Below are 14,862 nucleotides of genomic sequence, written 5' to 3'. Positions count from 1 at the left end.
GAAATGACATTTTACCCTCCTTTTTGGCCACTTCATTTTGAATTGATTTGTCTATTCTCCCGTGCTCAGAACCCATTTGGAGTGTAACCACTGACTGCCCCTCTGACTTAGGACAACTAGTGTTCACACCCCAATTTCTCATTGTGCCTTCCAGATTGTCTGGGTACTCTCTACTTACTTCCACCTTGCACCCTATTGGCTGGGTATGTTTACAAGTGTCACGTGACAGCATGTCAGTTTCTGCTTTGTGACATTTATTTGCATTTTGCATGGAGCCTGTCATTTTTGTCCGTTGGAATATCGGTGGATGACTGACCTGCATCTGAATTTTGGGCAATTGTTATCTCTGTGTGGGTAACAACAGTATTTTTATGACCAATTAAGGAAATGGTTTGTTGCTCCTAATTCTTTGTTGAGTGTTTTACTTTCACATTGGATGTTCTTTTTAAATCTGCTTCTCTGTGCATTGGGTTTTTCTTGTTCATTTTCCCCTTCCCGTTCTTCATCTTCACACACCTGAATAGTCTGGTCCAACTCTAAATTGAAACCACACTCCCTTTTTGTGTGTGTTGAAATTCCCTGTCTCACTTTTATTTGTTTGTTTTTACATTTTTAAATCAGCAAGCAATTCAGTGTTTTTATTCAAGGTCGATTCATGGGCATCTGTGTTCTCATGAGGGAAGAGGTGATTAGCTAGCTCCACGCTACGCGCAAGATCACTCCTAAGGCCTTCTGCACCTTCACGTGGCTATTGCTTTTGGACTGCACATCATCATTTTCCTATCTGTTCAGACAACATTTTGACTTGGGCCTTTAAGCATTGAAACCTGGCAAATGTCTCTGAATTCATCTCTTTTTGGTGTGGGCTGGTAATTATTAAACTCGCCCTGATTAGGCCTGTTCTGATATCTTTCAGGATATTGATTTCTATTTATGTTACCTCTGAATTCACGTGACACAGGAGGTGGAGAACGTGGGGTGAGCATCCTTTGACCATGCTTGACAAGTGGTGGTGACTGATTATATTGGCAAGGGACATAATTCATATTTTGTCTTTCATTTGGTGAGAACTGTTCCCTATGCTGGTTTCCATTTTCAATTAATCTATCCACATATCTTTGTCTTTTTGGTGGGCATATACCATTGAATTAGGGTCAAATCTAGCCCCTAGTGTCTGCTATGGGCCATTGTACATTTGATTTTGATTATTATGGTTTATAGTGATAATTTCGAAAAACATTTTGTCGAAAGTCAAAATGTCGAAAACATAATGTCGAAAAAAATTATTTTGAATGTCTTTTTTTGCTCGAAATGGGGGGTTCCCCCTATCCCCCCTTTTTTTTAAAAAAAATCTGTTTTAACCCTTTTTTTTACTTGCGGAAGCCAAAAAAATCCATGTAAATAAAAAAAGAAAGCATTTGAAAAAAACCTTTCGACATTATTTTTTTGACATTTTTGTAATTCGTCCAAATGTTTTCGTCATTATAACTGCACACCGATTGTTATTTGGGCCTGGCATATCATGGTGAAATTCCACTCTGGGAGAACTACCAAGATATCCAGGACTAATGTAAGAACTTCTATCGCTGGGATCAATGGATCGGAACATAAGAGTTTGGGGTGATGTCCTCATTGGAGGCACGCCCCTTCGTCATTCTTTGCCTGAGTTTGGGCAGATTTTAGCAGCATCTTTACAGATTTTACCTCCAAAATCGCGGGTGTGGATTCCTTAGACTTTGGTTTTGTCTTTTTATTCTTAGGCCCCTCCTCTTTCTGACCAAATATCACTTCATACAGTTTGTTCCCCTGTTCTATTATACATTCTAGGGGGTTTTCCCTGTAAAACTCACACATTAACTGGGAGACAATTTCTTTTTAAAGCCCATAAAAGTATGCATTTTTAAATTCTGTAGAGTTAGGGTTAAAGGTCACGTCAAAGCATGAAAATGCTCTTTTTAAGTTTTGAAAGAACTGGCAAGGTGACTCATTCTGCTTTGCAGTCATATTATAAGCAACTTTCTTGGCGTCCTGTATAGACTGGTAAGGTGAGAATTGGTGTCTAATCTCCTTCTCAAAGTATGCCCATGACAAATGTTCCTGTTCATTGAGTCCATGGATGATACTAGCAAATGCTGCATCTAGAATTAGGTGAACATAATGTCTATACTGTTCCCTGGGTATCTGAAGGGCTTTGAATATATCATGAACAGTCTCTAAATGGTCTTCCATGTAACAATCGCTCCCTTTTTGAATGGTTTTATCAACGTCTTTATAGATTTCATAATTTTTATTGGACTACATGGCGCATTCTGGTATGTGTCATTTTGTCGCTCATTCCTCTTCTTTTGTGGGCAAGAATGTGTGTGATTCAGACCCTACCATTGGGTTATAACCAGGTCTGGCCATGGGGACAGCTGCTGGTATATTTCCTTGGCTAGGGCTTTGATTGAGTTCAGCTCCACTGAGTGTAGTACCCTGTCACTTTTCTGGAGATTTGAGATTAAATATTTGCTGTTCCAGGTTTTTGCACTGTCCATGAAGATTTTCTGCTTCTTGACAGAGAGCAGAATTCTCAACACTGACCTTATTGATTATTGCTTGCAATTCATTGATATGTGTCTGAAAAATGATTAAGTGCCTCTTCTAGTAATTTAAATATCTCCTGTTCCATAGCATGGACATCTTTATCTTTCTTCCTGCCATCTTCTCTAAGGGCTTGCATTTCGGGAACTGCAACATGTTTATCTTGCCTTATATCATCCAATATTGCTTTTAATTGTTTTTAAATGTGTTAATTCCTGCTCACTTTCATTAAGTTATTTCTCTCTCTGAGCCAATTGAGTAGCAAGATTGCTACAGTTGGCTTGTAGTTCTGTGTTTACCTGCTTCTGCTTTAATCATGCTTTTAATTGCTGCACCTGATCACATTCATTGTCCAAACTTTGTTGTAATTTGCTAATAACTTCACTGTCATTTCTTGCATCTTTATGGATGTGTGTAGCAGAAACCAAAGATTTGCGCATAGTCTGATGATGCAGTTTTTCTCCTTCGTGCATTCCTTTGCTCGGAATAACCGAAGGAGAAACACCTGCACAATGCTTCCTTCATCGAAAATACCTTCAAATGTCTCTCTTTCTACCTCTGTGGTAATCCTGCTTTTCCATATTGTCACATTTTCTGATGACCAATTTGCATGGGCATAAAGCTTTGCCTCGAGGTAATCTGACAGTTCAGAAATTCCCACCTAAATCTGTGACATGGTGGCACTATTGCCAATGATAGTATGATAATCAAGTGAGCACATAGTACTGCACTACCTCACAACACTAATTCAATTAATGAGTGTACAATATGGTTATGCTTTATGATGCAAGGCCACACCCAGTAGTTATTTTAAAGTTTCCTGGCCAACACACCAAATTTGTAGGAGATTCTTTTTGGTTATATTTAGTATGCAGTTGTATTTTGTGGTATTTGGCATGGTGTTTTTATTTGGTATTTCTTAGTTATATATTGTGGTAAACTTATTGGGGTATTTTCTATAGTGGTGAGACTAATTTCAGAATACGGCCTAATAATTATTTCACCACGGTCACTAATGGTAAACAAATACCGGACTTAGTACACTCAGGATATTAGCTCATGCTCTCCTGTGATATTTTATCTACAATATCACTCTTATGCCCTTTTGGCTGTGTTTCAAACATATGTCAAACATGCAAATGAAATACAAAAGATTCATTCAGCCTCTCGAAGTAAAACAATTTACTGTGACTAACTTTGCTTTGAGGTTTTTCTTACTGCACATTTTATCTCTCTATGCATCCCAAATCAATGAGACTGAATGCAGAAGAAATACACTGAAAGTAAATTACCTTTTTGAATTATTGATCTTTTTCATAAACTAGAACTATGCAAGTGACACAGAATCATATGTGCGCCCACATTGTAAATTCAGAATAAACAACTTTTCCCTGCAATGGATTTCAAAGCTCGATCTGCAAAAAAGTGCAGAGCTATGCCTGTTGTCAGCCTTAAAGTTCACAACAAAGCTCGCAGAATAAACACACTCTGACTTGCAGCAAAACTCAGAGAAATATAAACACAGTTTTACATGCACATTTAAATTCCTTTTACGAATGCAGCGCCTAAAACTGAACTGAATTATTTAACCTATGCTACTTTGTGTCAAAAAGCCACTTCACACGACCCTCAATTAACAGCATAATGACCTAGGTCTGCTGGCGATATTTCCCAACTCAGCTTGGCAGTGAACAAGGGTCAATCAAAGATAAGTAGACAAGGATGTTAGTGCACACCTACTATAAACCATCAAGAAATAGACAAAATAACAATTATCAATAGGATTATAGGTGCAGTGGAGGAAAAGTGACCCTGACACAAGATCACAAAATAGACTAAATTAAGAAAAGAAGTCCAATCTATGTACTCTCCCATCCCCTGCACACTTTAATTGCTGAAAAGACAGCCAATACTTTATGATAAAAGTCAAGAAACATTGCAAGAAGTTCAGACAAACATTATGCAACTCAAAAGTAAAGAAGATGCAGGTATTTATTGCTTCAATGTCTTCTGGAGGTCAGACAGTTTGACTTAGGCTGATGTGTTTTTGGAGTCAAACCCCCTTCTTCAAGAGCAAATCAGACTGTAATGAAATACCATAACAAGTTTACAAGGTCTGTATGTACATACAAAACAACAATAGAGGTACTATCATGCTTATAAGCCAGTGAAGACTCATGTGTTATTCATACCAAGATTATATACAAAGTTGTGTACCAGGTAGAATTAGAGATAAAGGCTATCCTAATGTGATCCAAAGAGCCAACTGGATGTAACTGGATGTTTAAAAAGAAAGAGGTGAAAGCAAGAAACCCAACTAACTATACTCCACATCTCCCTGGTGTAGCATGCTGTGTTCATGCTTAAAAGGTTAGCCAATGCAAGAATTAGTCTAAAAAAGACCTACATGGCCTCAAAGTAATAATGATCCTCAAACGAACATGAAAAGCATGCTAAAAAACCAAGGATCTATAGACTGTATCCAGAAAAAACTAAATGCATGTCATTAGGGATTGCTACTAAGCTCTGATAGCAAAAACTTGCATTAATGCCAGGCAACGATCAAGGTGCCCCACTGACATGGTCTTCTAGCAAAAATCTGTCAATACGTTCAAGGGATCCTTAAGATTTGTGCTGGTTCCTGGTGTGGTGACTATATGTAACTGAATCACGAGTTTGAGAACTAGTAGATGGTTTTCTACCAAAAACGTATAAAGCACTGGATTACACACAGGGTACAAACAGTACTAACACAACACTAAATCTAAGGGGAGTGTTACCAAACACTTAGCAAGTGTCAACTTACCCTAGTAAAATGCAGACTCAACTCCCAGTGGTACGCGGGGATGCAACACTCACTGTGCTCATGCAAGCTAACCCGGAAGTCCTGTGCAGATCCGGGATAATGAGCACAGTATATGTAAATCTAGTAGAGAAATCAAAGGCGGACTACCCGCAAAAGCGCAAGATGCCTGAACCATATTGGAAAGGGACATGTATCTGAATGTAGAAAGGAACTAATGAAGAAGTGAAAGACAGACTAATTATGGCTACGTGAAAGGCGTCGGGCATATTGGAGAGGAAACAGACCCAAAAGTTGTGAAAAATATTCCTGCAATACCCACGTGGGTACAGGATGATAAAACAGAAACATTTGGCTCATTGGATGAATATTATGAAGTGCTAAATATATTAAAAAAGTAGGGTCTTAAGCGTGAAATGTACAATGTAAATGCCTTGAGGGACACAACTGGAAAGTGTAGCAATATGCAAAATTTCACTTGCTTACATAGAGAATCATAGTTATACTTTTTAGTCATATAGTCTTAAATGTAAGTGTAGGGTGGCTGAGAGGAAATGGCTAGCTTTTTGCGCATCCTCTGACAAACTGGCCTGCTGCTTACTCCAAAGGCAATACCGGCTCTCTGTCTGCACTAAGAAGAGAGCCCACATCAAAGCACACGTCTCTGCGGCATCTAACAACTCGGCCGAACTCTTTAAAATCTGCAAAGAGCTGGCCAATACTGCTCCTGTCCCCTCCCAGGCCCTCTGCATGGCCTTGGCTTCTCATTTCATCTCTAAAACCCAGGACATCCTGTCCACCCTCTCGTCCTCTCCTCTACCTCCCTCTACTCTCTCCTCTACCTGCGGCCCACTGTGGCCACCTCTCCTCCCTCTTTCTCTTCCTTTGCTCTGTTCTCCCCTGAAGAGGTTTCTAGACAAGTCTGATCTATGAAAGTCTTGTCAAAGCAGGTTCTTCGCTGTTCTTACAAAACCATCAAGGACCACATTGACATCCTCGCTTCTGCCCTGGCTGACTTCTCCTACCACTCCTTTGCCACTGGAGCCTTCCCTTCCCCCCTGAAGCACTCAAGAAACCCTCAGCCGACCCCTCCTACCCAGCTAACGTTCGCCCAATCTCCATCACTCCTTTCCTGGGCAAACTCCTGGAAAAGCTGTCAATCTCCCAGTTAATATTCATACTGAATCTGTTGGTTGAGTCCATGACCATCTGTCTGGATTCAGAGCAGCCAGAAGCATGGAAATTGCTCTCCTGAACACCTGTGAAGACCTGTTCTCTAACCTTGATTCTAATCTTCCCTCTGTCCTCATCTTACTCGATCTATGTCTTGCTTTTGACACGGTCAACCATGCCATCCTGCTCAATTGTCTCTGTGATAAGCTGGGTATCACTGATCAGGCCCTGGCCTGGCTGACCTCGTTCCCCTCTGATCGACCCTCCCAGGTCCAACTTGGGTCCTTCCTTTACTCTATCTCGCTCTCTATCTGTGGTGTTCCCCAGGGGTCTAACCTCTCTCCCTGGCTGTTCAACCAATACATGGCACCTCTTGCCCACTGCATTGCCGCTCTCTGCTCCAACTTTCAGTGCTATGCGGATGACACTCAGCTTGTTTTTAGGCTTCCCTCTGCCACCTGTTCTCATTCTCTCATATCTGACTGTCTGTCTACTATCCAAGAGTGGTGTGCCGCCAATGATCTCTGCCTTAAAGCCAGTAAGACAGAGATTCTCTTCATCGGCACACCTCCAGCCTCCTTTCCTGTCACTCCCTGGCCGGCCTCCCTTGACCCTCTTCCTGCTCCCACCTGTGAGGCTAAGAACCTCAGGGTCACCTTCGACTCCACACTCTCCTGTTTTCCTCACATCTCTGATGTCTCTAAGAAGTCAAACTACCAACTGCACCTCCTAAGAGGTATTCTTCCTTTCCTCTCCTTCCCCCAGAAGCTCACTGTCTCTAGAGCTCTGGTTCTCTCTAGGCTAGACAACTGCAACAGTCACTTTCTAAATCTGCCTGCTTCTGCAACTCACCCAGAACAGGACTCCAAGACTTGTCCTTGGCCTCAAGCACAGGGATTGCATCTTTCCAGCACTGAAATCTCTGAATTTGCTCCCAGTGGCTGCACGGATTAAGTTCAAGACCCTCTACATTGTCCACAAGGCCTTCTGGGGCCTGGGTCCTCAAAACCTCCAACTTCTCTTTGTTAATACTTTCCTACTCAAGCTCTTCGCTCATGCAACTCCAACTCCCTCAGGGTCAGTCGCTTCTCCAAGCAACGAGTTGGTGGTAGATCTCTTTCTTCGGATAGGGGCCTCCCTCTCTGAATCTTGAGGAGAACCATCCCGGTTCCGGAAGCACCTCAAAACCTTCACCTTTGCTTCTGCCTTCTCTCTTCCTCTCCCCTGCTGATTTCCTGTCTGATACTGTACTGGTCACTGCCTCTAGGCAACACTTGCCCTTGGATCTGTATCTGTATCTGTATCCCTACAGTCCCCCTACCTGCACTTTTGGACACCTGCTGTCTGCACTTACCCTTGCACCTGCCACCTGCTGGCCACACATATTGTTTTGATCCCATGTACAGCACTGCCCTCTCCCCTTTCGCCTGGCACTTTTCCTCTCCACCCTCCCCTGCACTTGTGCAATCTCAATGTCACTTGGCCTAGTAAAATTGTTGAAACACTTGTGTATAGGCGCGTTACAAATGCCTTAGCATATCATATCATATCTGTCCTCCCTCTGTTCCCCCTTCCTTGCCTCATTCTGCCTTGAAACACCTGTGTATATGCGCATTACAAATGCCATATCATATTAAACATATAGACTAGAACCTATTACAATACCATAATCCAGCACCACATGTACTGAAACAGCTGGTGTGCGATCTCAATGTCACTTGGCCTAGTAAGATTGTTGTCTCTGTCTTCCTTTTGTCCCCCTCCCTTGCCTCATTGCGCCTTGAAACACTTGCGTACAGGCGCGTCATAAATACAATATCATATCATACAACGTTAAACATTTCAAGTATTTACCCCATCCTATACACTCAAAACTCATGTATAGATATTTCAAGAATGTGGTCATTACACAGTCTTATGCAACCAAATTCCCATAGGTGATCTAGAGACCATCTACCACCCAAGGTTCACAGCACTAGTGGCTCATTTGTCAACATATACAGTGATTATATTCTAGCCATTCCATATATTGAACAGCAAAGACCGATAGGCCTAAACAAAGTACATAGGTTCAACACAATTAATACATTCTTGAGTTAACAAAATGCTCCACTCATATCAATAATCAACTGCTCAAAATCATAAATTGACCAAATGTATACATTATTCACACACTATTCAAAGCCTATACAAAGATCTTGTTATGGACAATTCATACAAAACAGTTTAAGCATCCCCACGTCCCACTGTGAGTTGAGTCCACGTTTTACTAGGGTAAGTTGACACTTGCTAAGTGTTTGGTAACACTGCCCTTGGATTGAGTGCTATGTTAGTACTGTTTGTGGATCAGGTAAAGGCAGAGAGGAAATCATGTGCCATTTTAGTGGGATGATCTTGTCAAGGGGAGGTGCCTTTTGAGAGACAGAGAGTTTTGAGAAATAGGTTTGAGGCAGAGAGGGCCGGGTAATTCCATCCACTCACTGATGAAAGAGGCAGAAGTGCTGGAAGGAAGAGAGGGCTGGTTCCTGGGCAAATGTAGTCTTCAGGGCTGACGCTGTCTCTCTCCTGAGCTGGCAGTCCTTAGAAGAGCTGCAGTCTCGAGCAACCTTATCTGTGATTGAATGAAGAAAAGAAGTCCAATATATGGACTCTCCTGTCCCCAGAACCCTTTAAATGCTGAAAAGACAGCCAATACTTTATGAAAAAAAGTCAATCCAAATTGCAAGAAGGTAGGACAAATATTATGCAACACAACAGTAAAAAAGATGCAGATATTTATTGCTTCTATGGCCCTCATTCCGAGTATGGAGGTAGTCATGGCGCTATTTGCGCCATGACTACCTCCCATACCGGTACCAACTCTGACTTGGTTCAATGGGGATTTACCAGTGTAGTCCGACCATTGCGGGATCGGTAAATTCCCATTGAAAAATCAATTCCCCATTCCCATTTGAGCCCCTATAGGGCTCAATGGGAATGGGGAAGTAGCTAATAACGGTACCGCAATTGCTCTGAAGTCCCTTAACGGGTCCCGTCCATAACGCCTGGTCAGACCAGGCGTTAAAGGAGAGACCCGTTAAGGGACCTCGGAATAGGGTGCAATGGGTTTACCAGCACCAGTGTCCTTACCGGTGCCGGTAATCCCTTTGCGCCCAACTCGGAATGAGGCCCAATGTCTTCTAGAGGTCAGGCAGTCTGACTTAAGTTGACTCGTTTCGGGGTCAAAACCCCTTTTTCAAGAGCAAATCAGACTGTACGAAAATAGCAAAACAAACCTATAAGATCTGCATATACATACAAATCAACAATAAGGTAATATTGTTTATAAGCCTGTGAAGACTTGTGGGTTATTCATGCCATGATTATATACAAAGTTGTGTACCAGGTAGAATTAGAGGTAAAGGCTCTCCCAATGTGATCCAAAGAGCCAACTGGATGTAACTGGATGTTTAAAAAGAAAGAGGAGAAAGCGAGAAACCAAACTAACTATATTCCACATCTTCCTAGTGTAGCATGCTGTGTCCACCTAGACCTTGTCACTCTAAAACGCAAGTGTAGGGTGGCCGAGAGGAAATGGCGTGTTTCAAGTTCATCCTCTGACAAACTGGCCTGCCGCCTGCTGCAAAGGCAATATCGGCTCTCCGTCCTCACCAAGAAGAGAGCTCATATCCAAGCCTGCGTCTCTGCGGCATCTAACAACTAGGCTGAACTCTTTCAAATCTACAAGGAACTGGCCAATCCTGCTGCAGTCTCTACCTCTCCTGTCCCTTCCCAGGCCCTCTGCATGGCACTAGCTTCTCACTTCATTTCTAAAACTCAGGACATCCTGTCCTCACTCTCCTCCTTTGGCCTCCCTCCCGCTAATCCCTGCTCTTCCTCTGCAGACAAGGTCTATGAAAGTCTCGTCAAAATAGGTTCACCCCTGTTCCTCCAAAACTACCAAGGACCACATCGACTCCCTGGCTCCTGCCCTGGCTGATTTCTGAAATCACTCCTTCACCACTGGAGTCTTCCCTTCCCCCCTGAAGCACTCCCTTGTGTACCCCCTTTTTTTAAGAAACCCTCTGCCGACCCCCCTGCCTGGCTAACTTTTGCCCAATCTCCATCACTCCCTTCCTGGGCAAGCTCCTGGAAAAACTGCCCATCTCCCAGCTCAATCTCCACACTGAATCTGTTGGTTGTCTTCATGACCATCAGTCTGGCTTCAGAGCTGCCAGAAGCACGGAAACTGCTCTTCTGAACATCCGTGAAGACCTGCTCACCAACCTAGACTCTAACACCACGTGTGTTCTCATCTTGCTCGATCTCTCCTGCCTTTGACACTGTCAACCATGCCATCCTGCTCAACCGTCTCGGTGATAACCTGGGTATCACTGGTCAGGCTCTGGTGTGGCTGACTTCTTTCCTCTCCAACCAACCCTCCCAGTTCCAACTTGGGTCCTTCCTCTCCAACATCTTTTTCTCTACCTGTGGTGTCCCCCAGAGGTCTAACCTCTCTCCCTGGCTGTTCAAACAATACCTGGCACTCCTTGCCCACCGCATCGCCGCTCTCTGTCACAACTTTCAGTGCTATGCGGATGATACCCAGCTCATCTTCAGGCTACCCGCGGCCTCCTCCTCCCCTTCCCTCATCTCCGACTGTCTGTCTGCCATCCAGGCGTGGTGTGCCGCCAACGACCGCTGCCTAAATGCCAGTAAGACTGAGATTCTACTCATCAGCACACCCACTCCCTCCTTCCCTGCAGCTCTCTGGCCGGCCTCTCTTGGCCCTCTTCCTACTCCCACCTGCAAGGCTAAAAACCTTGGGGTCATCTTCGACTCTGCGCTTTCCTTCTCCCCTCACATCTCTGATGTCTCTAAGAAGTCACACTACCAGCTGCACCTCCTTAGAGGTATTCTTCCTTTCCTCTCCTGCGCCCAGAAGCTCACTGTCTCCAGAGCCCTGGTCCTGTCTAGACTGGACTATTGTAACAGCCTGTATCTAAATCTGCCTGCCTCTACTCTCTGCAACTTATCCAGAACAGGACTGCGAGACTTGTCCTTGGCCTCAAGCCCAGGGATCGTATCTCTCCAGGACTGAAATCTCTGCACTGGCTCCCAGTGGCTGTGAGGATTACGTTCAAATCCCTCTTCATTGTACACAAGGCCTTCTGGGGTCTGGGGCCACAATACCTTCAACTCTCTCTTACTGAATATGTTATGTTATTTTGCATTTGTATAGCGCCTTATGTACCATTGGTATGATCTCAAGGCGCTGGTAGGTTGAACGCCCTCTGGAACCGCAGTTCAAGTCAGTTGAGAGCGAGAGAGAGAGTCGTAAAGTGCGTGGGCGCACCAGGTATGTGTGCAGCCGGTGTGCTTGTTGCATGATAGCATGATAGCTGCTTCTTAGCGGTAGGTGTGGTGCTGAGGAGATCAGTTGAATGTGTTCAGTCTGGAGGGTGGCTGTGTTAGGCCTGAGGAGACGCCTAAGCTAGCCGGTGTGTGCTAGCTAGCTGTGTATTATTAGGATTATGATGGGTGGTTTGATGGATCATGTTAGTAGGAGAACAGCTTTACCGAATGTGTCATAGTACTGCTGTGTTCTAGTTGAATGGTGATGTATAGGAGAGAGTAAGCATAGTAGTGTGATATTGTGGTAATCAGTGAAGTGTATGCCTACTACCTACCTACTAAATTTAACGTTTAACACAGTGACGCTATTAGGGTACATTCAATGTTGTTGGTGACACTATCTTAATTCAACTCTAATACAGTGACTCTAATAGGGGATGATTCTAGGTTGAACTTTAACACAGTTACGCTATTGGTGCACACTCGATGATGTTGGGAATACTGTCTAGGTTCAACAATAACACAGAGATGCTACAAGGGTGCGCTTTCTAAGTTCAGCTTTAACACAGTGACGCTAATAGGGCACACTTTCTAAGTTCAACTTTAACACAGTGACGTTATTAGGGCACATTTCTAAGTTCAACTTTAACACAGTGACGCTATTAGGTACACTTTTTAGATTCAACTTTAAGATAATTATGCTATTAGGGCACAGACATTGATGTTGGAATATCTTCTAGATTTAACATTGAGACAGTGACGCTATTAGGGCACACTTTCTAAATTCAATTTTAACACAGTGACGCTATTAGGGCACACTCTCTAGATTCAACCTTAATACAAGGACGCTATTAGGGCACACCTTCCAAGTTCAGCTCTAATACAGTGACGCTATTAGGGCGGGCACACTCTAGGTTCAACATTAACAAAGCAACGCAATTAGGGCACACTTTTAGATTTAGCTTTCACATGGTGACTTTCTTGATTCAACTTTAACACACTGATGTCATTGGGCACCCTCAATGATGTTGGGAATACCGTCTAGCTTCCATATTAGCACAATGACGCTATTAGGGCACACTTTCTAGATTCAGTTTTAACACATGTGCCCTCATTAGGACCCAGGCGTTAAGGGGTTTACGGCGCCGTAAACGGCGCCAACCCTTAAACCCCTGATTCCAAGGTCCCTTTGCGGGATGGTGATTTTAACGCCTGCTTTTTGCAGGCGTTAAAACCCATGCCGCAAAGGGACCTTGGTGCTAATTACGCCACCGTAATTTACGGTGGCGTAATTAGCGCCTTTCCCCATTCCCATTATGCCCTATGGGGCAAAAATGGGAATGGGGAAGGGTAAAATGGGAAATGGGGATTTACCGCCCCACTCACCTTGGAATGGGGCGGTAAATCCGCCATCCACCATGGTGTTAACGTAGTTTACACCATGGTGGTAAGGGTACGACCCAGGCGGTAACTTACCACCTGGACTCTATTAGGGCACATGCTATTTATAACAATTGTGTCTAAGTGCGGCACATGCCATCATTCACAATTAAACTAAGAGTGGGACATGCCATCAATCACAATCCAACTAAGAGTGGGATTTGCCATCATTCACTGTTCAGCCAAGAGTGGAACGCGCTAACATTCACAATTCCAACCAGGCGTGGGATATGCTAACAATCACAGGAAATAACAATCTGCTGCAAGTTTAATAATGCTATAAGGGCGTGCTTTCTAAGTTCAGCTTTAACCCAGTGACGTTATTAGGGCACACTTTCTAAGTTCAACTTTAACACAGTGACGCTATTAGGGCACACTTTCTAGATTCAACTTTAAGATAATGACACCATTAGGGTACACGTTGATGTTGGCAATATCTTCTAGATTTAACATTGACACAGTGATGCTAATTAGGGTATGCTTTCTAAGTTCAAGTTTAACACAGCAACGCTATTCGGGCACACTTTCTAAGTTCAACTTTAACACAGTGACACCACTAGGGCACAATTTCTAAGTTTAATTCTAAGATAGTGACGCTATTAGGGCACACTCTCTAGATTCAACCTTAACACAGTGACGCTATTAGGGAACACCTTCCAAGTTCAACTCTAACTTAGAGACGCTATTAGGGTAGGCACACTCTCTAGATATAATTCACAAGTCTATCTAAGTGCGGGATATGCTATCATTCACAATTCCTTTCAGGTGGGGCCATGCTATAGTTCGCAATTCTATCTATCATTTACAGTACCAACTAAGTGAGCTATATACTACCAGTCATAATTATGTCTAGATGAGGTACATGCTATGATTCACAATTCCATCTAAGTGTGGGACATGATATCATTCATGATTCCATCTAAGTGTGGCTCTTGGTAACATTGTTGCACCTGTCTTAGTGTGAGGCTGGTTAATCTTCATCATTGTCTCTGGGAGTGGCACAAGTTAACATTGGTAAGTATGTTAGTATGTTATGCAGGACAACATTTACAGTCCAGCCTTGAATGGATTTAGCTTCGTGGTCAAATCTCTCTAGGTGTGCATGGTGTTGTCTATGGCAGTTTACGTTAAGGAAAGATAAGGTAGAGTGGTGGGGGCTTTCTGGAGTTGAATGATTGCTCTACACCCCAGCCATGCCACATGTAGAGTTTTGTTGGTGTCTGTTCACTGCTGGCTTCACTGGCTTCCCCTGCTGACACCTGCAGACACTTTCTGGAGCCACCATTGCAGGAGTTGCCCTTTGCCTTGGGGCCCTTTGCCTTGGGGTCCTTAGCCGCAGGAGTTGCCGGGCAGAGGGCTGCCCTGGGAAGGTCAGTTATGAACAGGTGAATGTACAAATCAAGGCGGGTTGCAGGGGGGAGGGTGGGACTGGGAAAAGGCCAGACACCAACAAAGGACTATACCCCACAGACTGCACCCTTTGGACACAGCCCGGACCACAAAAACCACAAAACGGCATCAGAAGCCAA

The 14,862-nt window shown here is 43.6% G+C and overlaps 1 protein-coding gene across 2 annotated transcripts in view; it reads right to left on the bottom strand.

Moving 5' to 3' along the window:
- Positions 1–14,862, bottom strand: part of PLA2R1 (phospholipase A2 receptor 1) — a 1,951,179-nt gene that overhangs the window by 752,034 nt on the left and 1,184,283 nt on the right. The window lies entirely within an intron of this gene.

This window comes from Ambystoma mexicanum, chromosome 9, assembly GCF_040938575.1.
Source record: "Ambystoma mexicanum isolate Mex_15411 chromosome 9, UKY_AmexF1_1, whole genome shotgun sequence".
Classification (NCBI taxonomy): Eukaryota; Metazoa; Chordata; class Amphibia; order Caudata; family Ambystomatidae; genus Ambystoma; species Ambystoma mexicanum.
Note: the sequence above shows the minus strand (reverse complement) of the source record. Positions and strands in the feature narration are given on the sequence as shown.